Genomic DNA, 24,001 nt, shown 5'->3' with positions numbered 1-24,001 from the left:
AATCACAGTGAATTAATAACAGTTTAAATCATAGTACCAAGTTGGTATTTTTAAATAATTGGAGACTTTTCATTTATTTTCTATTTTAGAGTCTTTCTCTCTAATATATATTTTGCTGAAACTTTTTGTGACAGAGTACAGAACACAAGCTTTGGCAGAAATTTTCATTCTTGGAACTAACTGGCTATTCACGTGTTGTATTTTAACATTTGGGGAAAGGAGTTAACCTTGAAACAATAGGCCATTTCTAAAAAATAGTCTTAGGCTAGTTTTATTTTTTCAACTATTTGGGACATTATATTGAAGAAAAAATGAAAAGTAAATGTATTGGAAGACCTATTTTTCCATTAGGACAGTTAAAAGAATGAAATAAAATCCACATTTATGTTTGCTTGATATCAAAAGAAGTGTGATCATTTTTTTTTATTTTAGATCTAAATTATTTTAAAATCTAGTGTTTAATGGCCATATCCATGTATAATTATTATCCATAAAATTATTCAGTTTTATATTTCAAATGTCAATGGATAAACCTGACATATAGACATCTGGCTATAGATTTTAGGAATAAACAAGAAGAGACATTTTCCATGTGATGTAACATTGGGTATCTACTGTGGAGAACCAATCTCCTTTGGTGATATGTTGATAAATATTTTACATCAGCAAAGAACAAAGAGTAAGAGACAGTGCCACAAACATGAAGAAGAAATGAAAAGTAGAAGTAAGCTATTTCAAACTGAATTAAATAAAAGTTTATATGCACAGGAAGAGGAGGAGGAGTATGAAGGACTTATGTTATCAGCCTGACAGATGAACTGACTACATAAGACATGTTAAAAGGTTTTTTGAATAAACCAAATGCTATCTGCCTTAGAAATCATCTTCACTTCATGATTAGAAGACACAGATTCAAGGTAATGGCTCTTTGAATACACAAAATATAAATATTATATTTTGGTATTTGCAAAAGAAAAGCATATCAGTTAGAGACAAAATATTGCCTAAGATCTACTTTTTACATAATAAGAAAGAAAATATAAATCTTTCACATAGTATAAATTTGATTCTGTACTTGCTTGAGTTCTTAAGTATTAATCTCTCCCTTTACTTAGCTAAGTTTCTACAAACATAGAATGATAACATTTCTGCTAGCCAGGTTGGGGAAATGATACACAAAATGTGTCAAATATGCAGATTAGTATTGCTAAGAATCTGAAATTTAGCCTAAGATAATCTAAAGCATGACCAACCAAGACGTTTATTTAAAATGTATGCCAGTCCTATCTAGTCCTCTAATGTTCATTGCACTCAGATGAAACATTATGACACAAGAATTTGTAAGAAGAGACAATTACAATATTCTAGGCAGGTCCCTGGATCCCCTGATCCCTAAGTAACAATACTTTCCTATTCTGTTTCTACGTTTGTAGTGGATCATGTAGGGAAGAAACCAGTGTTCACTCAGTTTGCATAGTTACAACTCATTGTAAAAATTCTAAAAGTGATTCTACATGTTTTTATAAATAGAATTAAATTCAATTTGTATTTTATTTCTTTAAATTAAATTCAAATACTACATGCACTTTTGTTTGTAAAAATTGAAGGGAAAATTTTGTAATTAAATTAAATACCCAAACCACAATGTATGTTTCCAAAAACAAAATAATCTGATCTTTTCCCTGTAATTTGAAACATTATACCTGGATTTCAAGTGTCAAGGGAAAGAGAAACATACCCATTTTTAAAATAATGAATACTACTTGATTTAAGTAAGACCTAAGAATATTGTTTTTTTCTTACTAGAAGAGTTTTTTGGGATTTTTTTTGTTTGTTTGTTTTTTAGAATATATATTATCCCTTAGGTTGACGAAGTTAAAAAAAGAATTTGATGTGTGGTTTTGAACTAAATATGCATGAATTTCTAATTCTTATTTTTTAAACTTTACTTCCTATAAATAGTTAACTGAATAACATCAAAAAGAACCAAACCTAGTGCATCATTACATATTTTCAACATAAAACCATATATGGTTATCAATAAACTCTGAAGACTATCACAAAACTCTCATTTTGAAAAATAGGCACTTTCAGGAATGGACACAAAACATTCCTAGCTATCAATTGGCTCTTTAGTTCAAATAATTTAAATGAGATACAATAGAAAGAAGATATAGGATAGCCTCATCCACCAGAGGGAAGACAGCAGAAGCAAGAAGAACTACAATCCTGCAGCTTGTGAAACAAAAACCACATTCACAGAAAGATAGACAAGATGAAAAGGCAGAGGGCTATGTAGCAGATGAAGGAACAAGATAAAACCCCAGAAAAACAACTAAATGAAGTGGAGATAGGCAACCTTCCAGAAAAAGAATTCAGAATAATGATAGCGAAGATGATCCAGGACCTCAAAAAAAGAATGGAGGCAAAGATCGAGAAGATGCAAGAAATGTTTAACAAAAACCTAGAAGAATTAAAGAACAAACAAACAGAGATGAACAATACAATAACTGAAATGAAAACTACACTAGAAGGAATCAATAGCAGAATAACTGAGGCAGAAGAACGGATAAGTGACCTGGAAGACAGAATGGTGGAATTCACTGCTGCAGAACAAAATAAAGAAAAAAGAATGAAAAGAAATAAAGACAGCCTAAGAGACCTCTGGGACAACAATTAAATGCAACAACATTCATATTATAGAGGTCCCAGAAGGAGAAGAGAGAGAGAAAGGACCAGAGAAAATACTTGAAGAGATTATAGTTGAAAACTTCCCTCACATGGGAAAGAAAACAGCCACCTAAGTCCAGGAAGCGCAGAGAGTCCCACACAGGATAAACCCAAGGAGAAACACACCGAGGCACATAGTAATCAAATTGGCAAAAATTAAAGACAAAGAAAAATTATTGAAAGCAGAAAGGGAAAAATGACAAATAACATACAAGGGAACTCCCATAAAGTTAACAGCTGATTTCTCAGCAGAAACTCTATGAGCCAGAAGGGAGTGACATGATATAGTTAAAGTGATGAAAGGGAAGAACCTACAACCAAGATTACTCTACCCGGCAAGGATCTCATTCAGATTCGATGGAGAAATCAAAAGCTTTAAAAACAAGAAAAAGCTAAGAGAATTCAGCACTACCAAACCAGCTCTACAACAAATGCTAAAGGAACTTCTCTAAGTGGGAAACACAAGAGAAGAAAAGGACCTACAAAAACAAACCCAAAACAATTAAGAAAATGGTCATAGGAACATACATATTGATAATTACCTTAAATGTGAGTGGATTAAATGCTCCAACCAAGAGACACAGGCTCGCTGAATGGATACAAAAACAAGACCCATATATATGCTGTCTACAAGAGACCCACTTCAGACCTAGGGACACATACAGACTGAAAGTAAGGGGATGGAAAAAGATATTCCATGCAAATGGAAATCAAAAGAAAGCTGGAGTAGCAATACTCATATCAGATAAAATAGACTTTAAAATAAAGAATGTTACAAGAGACAAGGAAGGACACTACATAATGATCAAGGGATCAATCCAAGAAGAAGATATAACAATTATAAATATATATGCACCCAACATAGGACCACCTCAATACATAAGGCAACTGCTTACAGTTATAAAAGAGGAAATCGACAGTAACACAATAATAGTGAGGGACTTTAACACCTCATTTACACCAATGGACAGATCATCCAAAATGAAAATAAATAAGGAAACAGAAGCCTTAAATGACACAATAGACCAGATAGATTTAATTGATATTTATAAGACATTCCATCCAAAAACAGCAGATTACACTTTCTTCTCAAGTGTGCACGGAACATTCTCCAGGATAGAACACATCTTGGGTCACAAATCAAGCCTCAGTAAATTTAAGAAAATTGAGATCATATCAAGCATCTTTTCCAACCACAACAGTATGAGATTAGAAATGAATTACAGGGAAAAAAAACGTAAAAAATACAAACACATGGAGGCTAAACAGTACGTTACTAAATAACCAAGAGATCGCTGAAGAAATCAAAGAGGAAATCAAAAAATACCTAGAGACAAATGACAATGAAAACACGACGATCCAAAACCTATGGGATGCAGCAAAAGCAGTTCTAAGAGGGAAGTTTATAGCTATACAAACCTAACTTAGGAAACAAGAAAAATCTCAAATAAACAATCTAACAACAAAAAAAGAAGATGTAATTCAAAATTAATTATATAATCTAAATCAAGGATTTTAGGAGTCATAAATATATAATAGAATGCAGTACTGCTACTAATAAACATGTTGCCACTAAACCTAAAAATATTAATATGTGTGACTTCTTGACAAAAAAATGTCTCAAAGAACAAATCCTTTACACAGGTGAAACTATTTTCAGGCCATGTATAATCCAAATCCAAACATATCCTGGGGTAAAACAATGCAATACATTTAGGGGCATATAGTAATTTAGTAATAAATTATCTCACAATATTTTCGGTCAAAATTTTTTGTTTAAGGCTAATGTGCTATGGTATATTTAGCAAAAGATTGCACAAAAATAACCTAGAATAGTGTCTGGCATCGTTAAGCATTTGACAAAAATTTGTTGAGTGAATGAAAACATGTTGAATGTTTGAGTGTCAATATGTCACAGTCACCCTGTGACACTAATTCCAGCTCAGTGAAAAATAATGAAACCAAATCTAAGGATGAAAGAAAAAAGTCTATAATGTATGCCTGTATCAAACCCATTTCTCACCCTCTTGGGGCAAATTTTCTAAATGGTCTTTTTGTCAGACTTTTGTATAACCTATTTCTGTTATAATGAACATCCTTCTGCATCACTGCCTTGGTTTGCCAGGTCATGAGTTCTCCACCAATAAGAACTTCTGGAACCCTACATTCGTCATGATTTTTAATCTTAAAAGAAGAAAGAATACTTTTTGCCTACTCTGCTTTGTTTAGGCAGAATTCCCAAATCTAAAATACCAAATAAAGCATCTCTGACATTCATTAGACCAAAAAATATTTATCATGTTGCAGGACTTGCTATATATTGAGAATACTTTGGTGAAAAAAAAGAACATGGTCCCAGATCACCTGGCACTTATATTCTATTAAAAAATATGTATCTATTGGAAGACATGCTAATGTACTGGCTTCTGTTTAGCATTTTTCAGCAGTTTTGTCCTGTCTTTGGTATGCTGTCTAAATGGCTTAACCTCAGTGAGTCACTTTAAAATGGGCAAATTAGGTGTCATTTTCCTACAGGTCATTGATCCAAATTATCTCTATATAAATACAGGTACAGATCATAGAACATCAGGTCAATGGAAGAGTACATTCAAATTTCACTTGATTTGCAGGTACTTGCAATCACTTTACAAGCCTTAACATTAAGAATGTAAATATTTTAAGTACGATTTCAAATGGAAGAAATGCCTTCTTTGGTTTTCAAAGGACATTTAAATCATAGACTGTCTCAGCAGAAACAATTATTCAAAAATAGTTTATAAGGCAATAGAGAAATGTCTAAAAGATGCTGTAGGTAGTACCATAAAATAGAAAAAGAAATTTCATTCTGTTGACCAAACGGTTGGGGTGGATTCCATTTTATGACTTTTGAATTTGATAGCATTGTTAAAGAATCTAAATTTGACTATTGAGTAGAAAGAACACTGACCCAGTTTTCAAATACCTATGACTACACTCCTTACTTGGTATGCAACCTCTACTGACTTAAACTACTTTGCCAGGTCGATACATGTTTATAGTTCAAGCAATTAAGATAAGAGTTCACCATCTTATATTTTCATAAAGTAGTGTTAATTAGGACCAAATTCAGAATGGATATTTATGACTATAATACTTGCTATCACTTCTATATGCTGCATTTCTGTGGCATGCAGGAGCACAAATGAAATGTTTTTTACACAGCAAGAAAACTAAGTCATTTCTCTAGTTTCCATTGACTTAGCAATCAAGGAAGTCACTTGGTCTTTATCATTAATGTATAATCCCAAATTAATATTTAATACTGCATAAGATGTATCATTACCAGTCACATTTATAAGACAGATTTAAGAGAGGAACTTGTATACCTCAAATACTATTATAAATGTTGACATCTCTATAAATATTCAACATAATTATAATTCTATATGGGTCATTCTCTGAGTATGTCAGCGAACTTGTAATAGAGGGACAGAAGACAACAAAAACAAAGGTACAGACATAAAAGAAGGAAGACATATAAATGCCACAAATATTGTATTGTTTGGTATGCCATTATATATCTCATAATATTATATATGTATATATATGAAATTTTGTTTTGTTTTTAGATCATCTCAGTTTTGCACTGTAGTGCTCGAAGACCATTGCTATACTCTTTGTCAGGATGGATTCGTCTTTGTTCTTACAGGAAGTCTTTATTGTAGATGTTAAAGAACTCAGAAAATGAGTGATTGAAGCTGCCCAAGTTTACAAAGTTGGTAATATTTGGACTCAGACAATCTGATCCTGATGCTTATATTCTTTCTTTTGATAAATGTTTTGTTTTGATAAAAGTCTATACATGAATCAATATGCTCAGAAAACATTTATCCTGTATGTAATATATGTATATTTATATATCATGCTATCTAATCTATCTATACATATCCATACATAGATAATATTAACATACAATACAATTCACACATTCATGTGCACTAAAATATCATATTTAACAGTTCTTCAGTTTTCATACCAGTTCTATGAATACTCTCAGATTCATAAAAATATTATGATATAATTAGCAGATGAAACTTTAATACCCGTTTGAATGATTACTGATCACCTTCCTGTTTCCTTTATTTTGAGAATTTAAAAATCATTGAATTTAGCCCAAGAAGAATTTGACATGATTAAAAGGAAAATTTTGCTTTTCATCTTTCTAGTAAAGTATTTTGTGATCCTCAAACAAATACTGTTAATAGTTGACCATAAACAAAGTAGAATGCCAGAACTTTGTGGCTCTTCATTAAATTAATTACTATTAATCAAGTTTCTTTGCTTTTCTTACCATGAAGCCTTTTCTATGTTACATTTAGCTTAACAAAGTTTTGAGAATGTGCTTACTTAGTAAACATATTTTCTTCCCTTGTGACACAAAGAATTGATGGAATCAAAGGTAAAACTTTACCTTCATTCTCACCAGAACTCAAATGGTAAATGATTGGAAGGTATTTTAAGTTTTTCCATTTAAATACTGGTTCTCTAATTTGCCTGCACATTTAATCAACTGGATAACTTCACAAAACTACCATTTCCAGGCTCTATTCCCAGAGTAAATGATAATATTGGCCTGGAGTGGGACATGGCATCAATATATTTTGTCTTTTTTTTACTGTGGTAAAGTATATATATATATAACATAAAAATTTACTAAAAAAGAATTTCCATTAACAAGACCCAGGGCTTCCCCGGTGGCGCAGTGGTTGAGAATCTGCCTGCTAAGGCAGGGGACGCGGGTTCGAGCCCTGGTCTGGGAAGATCCCACATGCCGCGGAGCAACTAGGCCCGTGAGCCACAACTACTGAGCCTGCGCATCTGGAGCCTGTGCTCCGCAACAAGAGGCCTCGACAGTGAGAGGCCTGCGCACCGTGATGAAGAGTGGCCCCCACTCGCCGCAACTAGAGAAAGCCCTCGCACAGAAACGAAGACCCAACACAGCCAAAAATAAATAAATTAAATAAATAAATTTATTAAAAAAAAAAAAAAAACAAGATTCATAGGTGATGCATCTGGACATGAAAATTTGAGATGCATTCATTTTAACTACTCTAAAAATCATTCATACGTACTTTTTTCATTTAAAACCTTGTATCTGTGATTAAAGGCTGGTGCTGCTGTCATGTAGCAGTCAAGTAGCTGTGAAGGATATACATAAACTGCAAACAAACTTTTTTTTAGATATTAGAGGATTAAATGTATTGTGTTGATTTTTCATCAAAATTTCAGTTTGGCTATGTAAATACAGTGCTAAATTGTAGTGACGTCTACCATAATTAGATGTCCTACTTTGATATGGCAAATATTTTAACATTAATAAATTTAAAACTTTTTTTAAAATTAATTAATTTATTTATTTATTTTTGGCTGTGTTGGGTCTTCGTTTCTGTGCCAGGGCTTTCTCTAGTTGCGGCGAGCGAGGGCCACTCTTCATCGCGGTGCGCGGGCCTCTCACTATCGCAGCCTGTCTTGTTGCGGAGCATAGGCTCCAGACGCCCAGGCTCAGTAATTGTGGTTCACGGGCCCAGTTGTTCTGCGGCATGTGGGATCTTCCCAGACCAGGGCTTGAACCCGTGTCCCCTGCATTGGCAGGCGGATTCTCAACCACTGCACCACCAGGGAAGCCCAAAAACTTTTTTGACAGACCTCTACTTAATCACTTCATTGGTCAAACAAATTCATTTTTCTTTCCATGAATAAACAATATTGACTTGTTGACCTCAGTAAGCTGTATGTCCCCAATTAGGATGCTACTTTATAGTATAGTATGTCCATTTACTTTTTTGCTGCCAAAATGCGTTTTATGCTTAGGAAAAGTTAGATATGAATTCATAGACATGTTAATATCAGCTGCACTTGCTATTAAATTTATTTCATTTAATTAAAATCTTATGTTAACTAGTAAAATATGAATACAAAATAATTGCTTCAAAGAAGATTAAACTGAGCTTTTCAGAAAGACTTGTTAACGTTAAGTTGCACCAAGGCTTGTCATAGAATTACGTCTGAGCAAGATAACAGCAGAAGATTCAGGAAAAGTGCCATAAAATTCCAGAAGCATTCCATATTCAGAAAGCTTTTCAAGAATGTTTAAATACACACTATTTTATGGGACCCAAAACTGACAGTTACAGACTATGTATTGTGGGTGTGGTTTTTGCAATAAGATGATGCATGGCTCTAACCAGTGAACATACAGCTAAAGAAAAGACAAAGACATCAAATAATAGAAGATAAATGTGCACTTCTTTGTTTCAATTATTTATGAATCACATATATTTAAGGTACGTATGCATTTTAAAATGATTTACCCCTTCATCTGATTTCTTTGGTAAAGCATCCTACAACTGGTTCTAATTGTATCTGTTAATAGGTTTCCTATTAGAATTGAATAGGGTAATGTTCTTATAAATAAGAGTCTTCTAACCAAAAGTTTGTTAATCTTATCAATAAAATTTAGCTTTAATTTCTGGTCTTTGTGGTTTAATTCTTGGTGGGTGTGCATGAATGTATGTGTATGTTAAGAAAATTTTCCCAGTGATCTGTGATGGACACAGTTCAATAAACTTTTATCTTTGCCATTTCAGGAACTCTATAATAAATAAGTCATTTATTCAATGTGAAATGAAATAATAATTTTTTAAATTACACAATTATACATTTTCAATTAAAAAAAACCCTATAATATACTTTTGTTTGTTACACATACTATGTGTCAAGAACTCTCTTTTTGCATTTATTTTATTCCTTCAACAACTGTTTAAGTTTGTAAATATTACTATTTCATTCCTACTTAATGGATGAGGAAACTGAGTTTCAGATAAGAAGATGAGGGGCAGATCTGAGATTGAAATAAAGGGGTTTCTGACTTTTGAGACTTTTGTGGGCTTAATCACTGCAAGAAAATATTTCTTCAGAATACTCCCTGGCAGAATGGGCAGAACACAAGGCAAGCTCTCATGTAAGATTCAAAAACAATTTTGAGACTGGTTTTTAACCCAAGTGTTATCATTACACTTTTGTGTAACTTTGTGCAAATAACCTATCCTTCTGCCTCAATTCCAGATCTGTGTGGTGGAATGTTTGTGTATATTATTTTAAATATTCACTTTAGAATTGAAAGATTTCTTATACTCTTATATTAGGGACTAATTTTTGAATTAGCAGGTTGACCAGAGACTCATTTTCTCCTTATTCTCTTGGTTGGTATCTCTTCTTGTTCTTCTCACTCACATGAGAATATCCCCCTGATAATGCTATGAAGTCAAACAAAAAAATTCAATTTAATAGTCAATTAAAATTTGTGGTAGAGAAGATTGAAGTTATTTATTATATTAGAAGTTAATCAGAGAGTGTTTGTGCTTTTCAAATATCTGCTTTGCCCTGGTTTTATTTAGTTGACTATAATTGCCTGTTCATACTGTCTATACATGAAACGTCTAAGTATGATACCTGTGCTATTTGCTAAGATTTTTCTCTAAAAGTAACATTCTACATGCTACTTGTAAGGTAATGATTGTAGCCCATCATGAATGAGCAAAAAATTCAAAGTATGGCTATGTTGATCTTCCTGTTCTGTACCAATTTAGTTAGGAGATGAATGTCAAACATTTATTTGTTAAGCTTGGCAAATAGAAGTAAAGACTTATGTTTCATTTGAAGAAGATCTTAGAAAAATCCTATATGCTACATCACATTCAAGTGGTGCCTATCTGAGGAATGTCAAAGCCATCTGCAAATGAGCAGATTTACTTATGTGAGTCATTCTAAAATGATCTGAATATTTGTTACTATATATTTTAAAGTATAATGCTTTTGCCAGCTAATGAACAATAAAATTCAGGCTATAAGACATTAGTGAAAATGAATTACCTAAGACAATACTTACATATAGTATGCACAGAATTTTACCTTTCAAAATTCTCAAATTGGGAATGGTTAAATCCTGCTCTCTATTCCCCAACTTTGTCTGTGTGTTCATTCTCTTTAGTTCTCATTTTAAAAGATAGCGGAAATTACATATAATCAATTCAGGACAATTTTATTTAATATTCTAGTTTGTATGTGCTCACTCCTGGGTCTATTTAATCTGGGAAAAAAAGCCACATTATTTGCACACTACATAGGAAAGAGGAGAGGCTAAAACTGATCTAGAGTCAAATACTGGGTGATATTCAGGAAGTAATAAGTATTCTTGTTCTTTCTTTTGTTAATTCTGCCTCATAATCCCTTGAAAATGACTTTCTAAGATTAAAAATTTAGGTGTTATTAAGTCATTATACAGAATTTAAAATCTGACCTGGCTTTGGTGAAATGTTAAGCCATGAAAAAAACAAATAATATGAGGTTAAATTAAGAACTTCACTGAAGTTGGAGGCATTTGATAACATGTTTAATTCATTCAGGATTATCATGGAATCAAAGTGTAGGGACAAAATAATAATTCTCTTAATCCAGTCTGCTACCTCATTGCAAGACTGAATTTTAGTTATCTGTGTTACTCTTAATTATTCTCAAGAGAGATGACTCCACAATTTCCCAGAGACTTTATCCAATGGCCTATCTTACTCTAAAGAAACGGTTCTTTAGAGCTAGTACAATCTCTAAATTTAATTCAAAGGCTTTTTCTATACTTAGTGAAAATAAAGAACTGTTGATCTTCAAATACTCTGTTTTCACTAAATATTTAAATACTTGAAAATAATTTTAAAATCACTTTTCAACCTTTCCTTCTCCCAATTCCTTTATACTTTTCTCATGGGTTATGTTTTCTTCCCCTGATTGGTTGTTTTGCTCTACTCTGAATACTTTTGTTGTTGTTGTTGTTGTTGTTGTTGTTGTTGTTTTAGACAAACCTCATAACTCATGGTGCCCCAAACCCTAACAGTCTCTCAATGGTAAAGGAATGATATCAAAGTTCTTCTGTTCCATGTAGACTGTTACGTATAAGATTTATACTTTTCTAAATTGATCCAAAGTGAGTGATCCTACTTCTTTGTTGCAAATTTAACTTTGGGCCTCATTAAAATCTGTGCTGTAATTTGGTGATATTTAAATCTTTTTACCTAAAAAATTGTTCATTTTATCACATAATGAAATAGAAAATAGATTTATTACACATGACTGGTGGATCAGAAAATTACATTAGCTGCTGTCCCTTATGCTATGCTTACAAAAAACTAAACAAATAAAAATCCCCCTTAATTCTATCAGCTCTAACTTCAATTTTTTCTTCAGTTAAGTTTTTCTGAATAATCTTTAAATTAAGGTTGCCCTTAATGATAAGCACTTTGAGTAACTGTATCCAAGATCTGAATATTACACCTTTCATCTTTGAATTCTCTAACATGTTAATGAATTTACTGCTAAAACATTGATTTCTTTAGGATGCATGTTATCCAGCTTTATAAAGTGGCTTCCAAACAATCCTTTCATTGATATGCCATAAAGCTAAATCTCAATCATACTTGGTATGAACTATTGAAATCTATGTTGGCATTAATTTGTATTTTGCATCATTTTTAAGCGATTTGTGGTATTTAAAAATATGAAATCTCACAAATTTAAGAGATCATTGGAAGAATGGTTTAAAAAGTTAACATTTAACATTATTTAATAATGTTAAAATCGAGACTTGTACGTACTTGAGAATCTAAAGGGAAAAACATATTAGCCCATCATAATAAAAGCAAAAAAATTAAATGAAAAAACTAGCTATCACAGCATTGTAATTAAGCATGATTATCAAGTAGAAATGACTTTAAAAGTAACATTTTATACTCCATGCTCTTATATTATATCCTATAATTTATAATACTTTTTGGTTTATTATTTTCAAAAAGTCTTTAGTCTTCCAAAGTTTGTGAATATAATGTTCTCTTCGAATCATTTTGCTTTAAATGTCTCTAATGCATAAGCAGATGCAACGAAAAGAAGGAGGAGGCGGGAGGAAGACAGGGAAGGAAGAAAAGAGAGAGAGAGTTGAAATTTCTATGTTGACATATTTTTACACACCTAAACCTGAACTCTCAAGAAATTCACAAAATGTCTGTTTAAAATGCTTCGAGGAATGATTACTTAAATAGCATGTGTCTTTAAATGTAGATAAGAAGACTTTTAGCATGCTTTATAATCTTAAACTCAGGTATTTTTTTCATACTCTTCCAAATATATGCTTTTAAACTATAATGGTTTTAGTACTAGGTGATTTGATCAACAGCTACTCAGAAAAGCTGCATTTTTTTTTTAAATCATCATATGGAGGAAGACCCCATGGCTCTGATTCAGTATGTAGTCTGTCTATACTCTTCCAGATTGAGGTTACGCATTGTTGTCCTTTTAAGCTCTGGTCTCTTATTTCAATATAATATAAATGGTCACAATCCAAAGTGATCGCTAGGACAACACAGAACTAAATTATTTTTATTATTGCTACCCACTCAGTGTTATTACCTTCAGAGATGTAATCCTAGAGACACTCCTCTTTCCTTCTTCATTTTTATGACAGTTTATAACCTCACTTTAATTATGTAAATGCCATTAATCCACAATGGCACCTAAGAAGCCCAAATGAAGTCTGAGTTATATATTTATGCACAGTCTCACATTCATTGAAAGGCCAGGTTTCTCCTGTGTGTTTCTTTAACAGAAAAATAACAACAACAACAAAAAATCCCATGTATGTCTACATGCCGTGTCATGACATATATGCTCAAGTGCATCAGATTTCCCTTAATGAATGTTTGATGCATAATTCACTTTTTAAAGTTAAATACAACAAAATCATCAGTTCCCTTAACTAATACTGCATTGAGTAAAAGCAACAGCACACAGGTAGCTTTTTTTTTTATTATTACAGTGTGTGTCATGTATTCTAAAGTATGCGCTCATACAATTTTTAACACAATGTAAAGAATCTTTCAGGTTATGATTTGACTTGTCATTAGAGTAGGATTATGGAAAGGACAATATGTGGATTAAGTTCTTTGACTGAATAATGAGAAGTAATATACGACCTCTAAATTTCCTTACAAGACTGAATTTTTATAAACTCTAAAATATTGCCTTTTGCTTATGTCTGTCTGACTACCCATCAGATTATGTTCAAACCATGCAGACTGCCTTTTAGGTGGAACCCAACTTTCTATTCAATTTTATCTTCCATTACTCATCAGTCATTCCTTTATTGTTTCCAGTACACCTAAATCATACTTCCATCCTACCTGTTACCTGTACCTGTAATTGTGTTACATTTCTCATCCATCTTTCTGCAAGCTGTACTTTAATCAAGGCTTATAACAGTATCCTTTCCCGCCTTCCAGTTCTTTCAGATTAATTCTAAGTTACAATTGTTTTCTTACATGACCACTATATGTGTACAAGAATCATATGTATCACACACCACCTAAGAAAAATTCTACACTGTTGCAGGATTTCTGTTTCCATTTAAATCTGTGGACCATTCCATGTGAGAAATCTCTTCTGTTTCTCTAAAAGCCTCAAAGGCAATAACAGCACATTGCCAGAGCAAATGATACAACTAACAAAGCCAGTGAAATTAATTAATGAGCAGATGCTAAGTTTAAAGAGAGAAGGGAGGGCACACATGGACAATTAGCAAATTAATTATAGTCATATTTATGCCTCTATTATTAAGGTCAATTATGTATTTATTTTAATTAAGGTGATTTATCCTTCATTATCAGTATTTGACTTTCCAAACTTACATTTACCTTTCAAATATATTGATTTCCTGGGTAGAGATTCACCCAAGAGATTCACTACAAAATTTTACTGACACTTGTAGAAAAGATATGAAATTTTACCAAAATGAATATGTGATTATCTTTAAGTAGAATTGTCAAGAGAATTGTGACTTACTATTTTGCTAACCACCTATTCCTATTGTTGAAGTCGATCTTGAGCCATTATATAAAACATATATACATACACTGTATTTGTCTCTTTATTTTTTAAATGTGATTTATATATTTAAGGTTACTTAGTGCCTCATTAATAACAGCACTATGTATTTTTCAAAAAGTCCGTCTTTGAAAATTCTCATCTAAAACTCCCATGTTTTCACCCCATGTTGTTTCAGCCATATTGTTCCCCATGTTTATTGGTAACAAGGTCAAATGCTTACTTTTACTCAACACTTATATTTGAGGGTTTGAACTGGCTTTGTGCCCAATCTTATATTCAGGCACTCTGTGCAAGTTAAATACAATTACAGATACTAAATGGCAATATATTAACAACTTGAATAAAACTTTTGCTGCAACACACACTCAAATTTGATGACTACCCGCTCCTTGATGAGAAAACATCAGGTGACAAGTTCAGACACAAATTATTTTAGAATTAAAAAGAGAAGACAAAGTCTCAAATAGCAGACATTATAACCAGATTAAATGACATAATATTATTTTTTATAGGCGACAGTTGAGGCTTATATCAAAGTTCACAGTATTCAGGTTTTCTTTATTAAATATTCCTAAACACAGCTAGTTCATACTCACAGACAGACAACAATAAACCCGAACAATGCAATTGAAAAAAAAAAATCCCTGTGTATATACCCATGCTATGTGTGAGTTACCCTGTGATGAGATATACCTATTAAGCACTACAGTGGACAAAAACATTATCCCTGCTGGCTTCTAAGTTAGTTAACAGTGATACATTGTTGATGTTGTTATAATTACAGAAAACAATGAAATAGCAGACTTAGTACTTATTTTAATTCCTTGAATAGTATATCCACAAGTCTATGGAAGCTAGGGGATTGGTTGTAAGATATAACCATGTAGAAATACCAGATATTAAATCAGGAGAATTCAGTATATTATGCATATTTCTGGTTTATGGAGTTATTAATTTTTTGCCTAATTCTTCTTAAAACTCAAATTCAATTCATGTTTTATAAGGGACTTTTTTCTACTATATTTATTACTTTAATGACAATATATGTCAGCTATTTCTCTATGATAGTTTCTATTATTATTTTGTTCATCCATTTAGAATTTATTCTTTTATGTCATTCAGTTTTCTCCATGCAGATTTTATCCAAATTAAAATGGGAGATTTTTTATTTACACTATTTAAAATTATCTAAAATTAAAAATTTCAAACAGTTTTACTTCTTTGGACAAAAAATGCTATTTTTTTTAATTGTTGAAGATCCTTTAATTTTGTTAGCCTCCAAATTATTTTCACTATGAATTAAGGATTTTAATGTGAGTCTTAACTGATGGTAATTTTTTCCTAAATTGGTACTAGACAACCTGTCAAAAAATGAGGGAGTTTAAATTTTGAGTACGGCCATACACCATTACTTAAGGTATCCATTTATTGAATATGTTTTTTAAAATTCAGTCTACTTTTTACCATTTATATTTTATTCACTATGAGTAAAGATATTTAATACACTCTGCCAAAGACTGACACATTTTGTCCTTTTTTTCCCCTTAAGCTATGCCAATGAAAAAAGTAGTGTCATCTCATTATGAAATCTTGCTATGATTTTTGAAAGATATATTTGTGGTAGTTATAAAAGATGGTTCACTCATGTTCTTTTCATTCAGCTTCTTTTTGTTGAAGCAAACGTTAAGCACCATACTGGTAAATGGCAAAAGTCTATTTGTACATCATGGCATGAATGTATAATTATAAAAATACGCAGATGATAAATGATAGATAAATTTTAGGTTAAAATACATCTATAAGAACCCTGTGCTTATGCTGTATGATTTTAAAAGAGGAGAAAATAATGAAACAGATTCTCCTTGTATTCACAGTCTGAAGCTAACTCTAGGCAAAGTTAGTTTGCTTTTCGTGTTCTCTTGCTTCCATGAGCCTGCTGTGTGTTCAGAGCCTTTTCTCACTGTTTTACCACTACTCACATCACTGATGTTATTTGATCATGAAAAGACATGTATGTGTCAAGTTGCACCTGTATTCCTAAATCTCCCTATATCAACGAAAACAGTGACAAAAACAATAACGTATCATAACTGTGCAGGTAATAGGTTTCAAGCACTATACTATGTGCTTTATGTACATGTGTCATTTGATCTTCACATCTACCCACTAAGGTAGGCATTATCATATCCATTTTACAGCAAAGTCAGTATTCACTTTCAGGACTGATTCCAAAACACATGTTCCCTTCACAATTCTAACTGAGGATCATTTGTGGAATAAATTATAAAATTCCGTAACACTGACATTTTGGCAACACACCACAGACTCCTACCATAGATGTTCTCAGAACATAAAATCTAAGAAAAAGGAATAAGGCTCATGGGACATCTTTGAGCTGTCTTGCATGTCCTTCATATGTTCACAAGGCTTTGTGTGAATCATGATAAAAGGTGAATATTCCACAGTGTGAAAGTAGGCCTCTACAGAATGCTTCCAAAATGTAGGTCACCTTTCTGGACCTACAGGAAAGAAGGTTGAATATTATTTATTTATTATTATTATTACTATTGTAAATAATGTCTTATTTATACACTTATTTCCTTGCTACTTTTGGTTGCTTGGTAAGGCCAAATGAAGGAAGGGGATATTGAAACTTTAAAACACTAAATGATTTATAAACCTTTTTTTGGATAAGTTTATTGTTGGCTTATATTCCCTAGTAGCAATTACAATGACAGTTTCTAAAACAACAACCAAACAAAACCCCAAACATACAAGCCACTAAAACCACCACCAAAAAATGTCTTCCCTATCATTTCCTACTGCAGAAATTAAAATCATTCATTTATTGTCTATTCCTTGTTGAACCAAGCTACACTTTGCTGTGTCCAAACCCATGTTGACAGATTTACAGCAGGCTTTGAAGTAATACAATATGCTTTAGTGTATCTCAACCAAAATTGTGTTGAAGATAATTTAATTTAAAATTAAATCTTAATTAACTTAAAGCATGAAGATGAAATAAATACACTTTGGAAACTTATGAAATTTGCTCACCAGGTCTTCTTGTGGATTTCTCTAAAGATTCAGAGCTCTAATTATAAAACATCATAGCCAAGAGTAATAAAACAACCATAATGATGTTGTCAATATAATGAGTAGTTATTTTTATTAAATAATGAAATTTTAACTTTATTTAGCTGTCATATTTCTAAATAAATAAAGACCAAACCCCCATTTTAGCAAGGAGTGCTCACAGAAATTACAGTCATATTCTGGCAGGATTTCTTTAGCAACTGTTTTTCATGCATATTCTACAACTATTTATTCATCTCCTACTAGATATCAAGCACTGAACTAACTACCAAGAGATATGCAGAAAAGAAAAGGAAGTATTTGGGGCTATACTGCATTTATGAACCCATGTGATGGAATTTTTCAATTCTTGAAGAGGTGATTTTGATGTCACTCATATCTAGGAACATTACATACTGGAGAATAAAACTTTGAAATGGAAGACAGTTTAAAGTAGAGTTTGCTGTGCAAAATCTAATCTATGAAATCTTTGAACCAGTCTAAATAGTATTTCTGTTGAAAGCCACTGATATAAATATACAGCTGGTTATAGGAAAAACTGGTCATAAAAACTTCAGAACTATGGTGCCACATGATTTGTAATCAACTAAAAATTCAAAAATTGGCAATGAAATTTTTAAATGACTTTGAAACGAATGCTAAGAAAGATGAAAAAATAGAAACAACAATACCAACAACCCTGGTATAAAAATTCAAAGGGATCATTAACTATGATAAAATGGTCAATTCATTATTACTATTTGAAACATGCTTTTGTTCATATTTGTTGGGTGGTGCATTTCTGGGCCAATCAAATGTTAATAAAATATTTCCAAACCATTTTCTAATTTATATTAAAATATGTAAAATAAATCTAATTAATTATTAGGTTAATACAAATTTAATTGAAGAGTTAGAGGTAATATTTCCTTTATAGTGTTTCTTTAAAGGAAAGATTTTAAAAATTATTTAGGATTCTAACCTTATCTAATTTTCACAGGAGTGAAAACAGGTGGACTCCTAGACATAAGCTAATTAATTTCCATAAAGGTGATACACAGTGAGATAATTCAGTTCCTAAGCAATATGCAACTTCCCAAATGACTGGCTTGACTATATTGTAAGTTGGTGATTTTCAGGCAGGAAAGGATATAGGCAGACAGAGTATGTTCTCACGCCACTTGAAGATAATGTCTTTAAGATGGCTGAGGGTTGAATTAATAAACATATCACACATGATTGATAGACAATAAAAGCTTGAAAATAATGCCCCCTACCTATCCCTCACCCCCCCCCAAAATATATAGCTGTGTGTTTACAAATGCTTTGATTACTTGTAACTACGTTTTCCCCCTTACCTTCTTATAGGTGTCAGTAAGCTTACCAAAAATGGAGATTGAGTTCTCTTGTCTTAAATTTGATGACATTCTGCTAAATCCTGAATGTTTCCCTTTTATCATAGTGCTAATTCATGTACAGTACTATCATCTAGGGAAAAAAATGCCTCTTTAAAGTACAATTATCTTTAGTGGAAAGTGCCTGTGTACAAATTTTATAAATGCATTACTTTTATCATGCAAAACATCAACAGAACATTTTCTTCACAAGTATGGAGACTTAGAACTGTAAGTGTTAAAGAAAATGTAGAAAAAAAGTCAGTCTTCAGTTACATTTTGAGGGAGAGTGTTAGGAATCCTGTACTTTTCATTTTATTTCCCCCAAACAATATTATTATACAATATAAGGTGAGGTTAGCTTTTTTTACATCTTTATCTTAAAAAAAAAAAAGAAAGAAAGAATGTCTCCTGCAGGTAAACCTGCATTTTGTAAAGTCAGTAGAAGACTAAGTACAATGGAATTCACTTTAGCTTTTAATTCTTAGGCATTAATTTCTTATCAGCAAAGAAATTTCAAAGTTGAGGTTTTGAGAATACAAAGATGTATTATCTTAATAATCAGCCCTATAAAACATATGCTATCATGCATTACAGATGGATGCAGAGTTGTAAACCTGACTTATGCTGTTATATGTACTATATATAGTGCTGCCTCTGACTAATGACAATGAACCACATATGACAAACCACAATTACAGTATGTTGTACTTTCAGACTATTTCTAACAAATATTTTAAACCAGTCTTCCGCAACAGAAATAACACAACTTTGTTCCTCTGTGACTTTTAGATATATTTTTTAACACATAATTAATGAATACAGATTTAAGATTGATGGCAGTGGAGGTTGCAAATTATTTTTAGAGGAGAAATGTTGAAAGTTCAACCACATAGCCAAGACATTTACAGCCCCTGAGAAGACCACACTCCTTGAAATTAAACTGTTCTATCAGCAAGTTTCCTATTCCTTGGGCGTAATAAATGCAAAAACATTGAAATGATTATCACAAAAAATGAACACTCTAAAGTAAAATGGATAAACTGCTCAGTTGACACTGGAAATGAAAAGTCTAGTCAAATAACAGTGCCAAACTACTGAATAAACATGTAATCAATTGCCATGGGAAATTAAGTCTTAACTGCTATTTTTCACATTTAATATATTTTCTTCTGAATCTTATTTAGCCTTATCTCCATCCTCAGATAAAAATAGAACACAAAAGTTCAAAAATGGAATTAGAACAGAAATATTATGCATATTAGGATGAACTGTCACAAACTGTGAACTTCCACAAGAAGGCCTAATATTTGGCAGGATGCCATTTAGAGGATATTTTCACAATGGACAAAATCCTAAAGATGCTCACAGTACAATAAGCTCAAGTCTATGAATTTTAACCCTGGAAAGAAATCATTGATAACTGTTCTCTGAAGACATTAAGGCAGATGGTAAGTTTCATATTCTCATACAAAGCATACTTCATGCCTCTGTTACAGACAGAAGTTGCTAAAACTGAAAGAGCTTTTCTCTTGTTTAACAATACACTGGAAGTTTTAAGAAAACTTATTATGGAGGAAGAAAAGTCATCAGTTACTTAACTTTTCTTCCACATCGACAAACCTGAGTGTGATGTTATCTGTCAATTAAGCTCACCAGGCAGTGATTCTCACAGGGCTATGCACCTCTAGGAGGTTCAGAGAATCTGGGTAGTGAGGAGGTGTAATTTGAAAGAGCCCATCAGTTATCATGATCTGCGTCCCCTAGAGCTGCATTACCGCCCACTCATGCTCTCTGAAAATCACGGATCTCCTCCCCCATAAGGCACAGAATACTTCCAACAAGGACTTGTGTATAAAAGCATCTAAAACTCCATCTACCTCAGCTTTTCATTAGCCAGGTGTGGATTATTCTTTTAAAATTTCACTAACTCCCTGACATTGGCTTTCAATGGCCTATTTAATTCCTAAAGTGTGTGTATGGCAGATACTATTAATGGACAATAGAGTTACCTATGACATTCATTAGGCTGCTAGATGCCACCTGTGCTTTCAGGGCAGGATGATTCTGTAAGAGGGTGTCTGTGCCTTCCAAGGGTTGACAGACTTCTCAACCCTTCTTTTTTATACACCAATTGTCACTTTCAAGACTTATTTTGCTTCCTATGCCCCCTGGAGTTTCTTTTCAGATACTGTTGGATTTTTCATTGGTCAAGGTAAGTTTTGTCATATAGGTGAAAGGGGAAAGTCACTTAGCATTCTGAGTTATCTTCTCCTGAATAAATGCAAAAGGTTATTTATGCTAGTTCCCATCCTTGGCCACTGAGAAGAAAAGTATTTGCTATTTTCTGTATAAGCTAAGCATTTTATTTTAATTTTAAAATTCAGGACCCCAAAACCCAGCACTGAGGCATCTAGAATGCATTTGGTTGGACCCAGGCATTGTCTGGTGCAGGACATAATCAATTCAGTACCCTCAACAGAATTGTGACTGGGCTTTATGCAGTTATCCCCTCTTGCCTTATTGAAAGCCAGAGTATATGAGTCCGTCTGCTCCAGATTCACCCTACCATATGTGTTATGAAAGCTCTCCTGCCTCAGAAGAGAGGGTGAAACTATAAATACCCAGGTGCTTTGACAGCTGTGGTACAAGCTGGATTTATTTAGTTCATGTTAATTATGCCATCAAAGAAGCTAAAAGGCTAAATTTTCAGATGGCACAACAGTGGCAGCATGCTTACTGAACCAAAATAAATAAGTAAACGTACGAGAGTTGGCAATGTTAAAAAAAAGAAGAGGCATTTTTATAAACATAGATGAATAAAGGCCATGGTGTGTGAGGCATTCAACCACTTATTCTATCTGGGTGGGTGGGAGGGGGTGTATCGTGATGTGTTATAAAAGAGTTTTGCCTAGAATGTCAAAGGCACAGAAGGAAATCAAAAGGGACACCAGAAAACGGAGACTATGGCAACTGGTACGTTTGCTTACACATACTACTGCCTTCCTCCATTATCTCCAGAGAGTAAAGTCGGGAAGGGAAAATGTCACTCACCTGGGTGGGCTGGATGAGAAAATAACAAACAGCGGGGCAAACAGAAGGGCAAGCACAGGAATGTGTAAAAAGCAATCCATTGGCACATCACTCACCCTGTTACGAACACAGATGCACAATTCAATTCATGCTAATAAGGGCCATCAGTTCCCAAAGAAAAATCATTGCCTTTTCCTTTATGGTGCACACACATGTTCTGCAAGAGTTTTATTATGACTCTGAAGGTAGCACTGCAAGAAATGTTGCTGTATCATTTGTATACTTGTATGAGAAATTACAATGGCATCAGCAAATGCTCATTTGAGGCTCATAAATAAAATTGTCCATATCACTTTTCATCTCAAACCCATTCAATAGTACAGTTAAACACTCTAATAACAAGCTCGACTTGATTACAATTATTAAAAGAATTGGATTTCTTAGGACGGAATATAAAGACATGCCAAAAGTCTTAAAGCAAAGATAATACTACTTTAGATTAGGTATCCCTTTTATGCCTCTACTTATTTATGATGTCACTAACTGAATTTTAAGTAGACCAGCTCCATAATAGTTCACAGGTCCTACTATGGCTATTCTTTGAAACAGTGACTATGAATATGTTCATGAGTTTTCAGAAAGGTATTTCCCATTTAAAGAGAGTTGTTTATGATAATAATATTGATAATAAAAAAAACACGAGTACTTATACTGTGTCAGGTGTAATGTTTAAAGCTAGTAATGTCATAATAAAATAAGCATAATTATCCTTATTTTCTAGATTAACAAACTGAAGATCTGAGGTATTAAATCATTTGCAAATTTCAAATGACTGATAACTATAGAAAGTGGAATTCAAAACCATGGTTGTCTGCACTCTTAAACCAGTAACTTTTAGGTATATTGGTCAACACCCCAGAGAAAAGAGAAATCTCAGAACATGATTGATCTGAAGTTCATGAAATAAATCTGTAGGTTTACTGTTATTTCTTTCTGTCCAAGGATATATGGGCTATTTTGTTCTCTGAAATAGTAGAGGTTATTTTTTTAAACTACAAAGAATTTAGAACATTAGAGTTCTTCTTCCAAATAGCTTCAGGGGTGTGTGTGTGTGTGTGAAGTAAAGAATTATGGGGGAAAGTACTAGAATGCTTCTTCTCTTTCAACCTTCTCCCATTTCATTAACATTTAAACCTTCCTTTCTTAAAGGAGAAGAATAAGCAAAAAGCTGAAAGGGAGTAGGGAGAAAAGAAGAAAAGGAGAAATGCAGGTAGTGAAGGGGAAGAGAAAGGAAAGAAAAAAAAGACATTTTCCTAATATGTTTAATTTTCTTCTCTAATATGATTCTGAAAAATACAGCAGCAAGAGTACTGAAAACCATCTGATACCAAACTTTGTCAAAATTAGCTGTGTTACTTTGGGTGAGTCATTATATACACTGTATTTAAATTTCTGCATTTGTAAATACATAAACTTGGACCATATCATCTAAAGGGTCCCTTCTAAATAAAATTATATTATTTTCTCTAATATTTTCACCTTAAGTTATAAGATAAAATGATATTTTAAAAGAGTATATTAAAGATAAGCAATATCTTGTTTTCAACATTTCAACATATTTTCATCTTCATGAATATAAACAAGTATGATGTTTAATAATTTCCTAAAATAGTATTATTTTATGTAACAATATGTAAGCATTGATATTAGGTATATTATTAAAACTGAGCCTTTATATTATTCCTTATAATAGTTTTTAGCATCTCCATGAAAGTATAGTTTGATGCAAATTTTTCATTATTTTG

General features: G+C 32.6%; 1 long non-coding RNA gene across 1 annotated transcript in view; it reads left to right on the top strand.

The window, feature by feature from the left end:
• The window catches only part of LOC309653143, a 254,909-nt gene extending 234,640 nt beyond the window's left edge, over positions 1 to 20,269 (top strand). The window contains exon 2 of the long non-coding RNA XR_014259015.1: positions 7,448 to 20,269. This is a non-coding gene — a long non-coding RNA (uncharacterized lncRNA). The remainder of the gene's footprint in view (positions 1 to 7,447) is intronic.
• The last annotated feature ends 3,732 nt before the right edge of the window (positions 20,270 to 24,001 follow it).

This window comes from Balaenoptera physalus, assembly GCF_965194825.1.
Source record: "Balaenoptera physalus genome assembly, chromosome: X".
In the NCBI taxonomy this organism is placed as follows: domain Eukaryota; kingdom Metazoa; phylum Chordata; class Mammalia; order Artiodactyla; family Balaenopteridae; genus Balaenoptera; species Balaenoptera physalus.
Note: the sequence above shows the minus strand (reverse complement) of the source record. Positions and strands in the feature narration are given on the sequence as shown.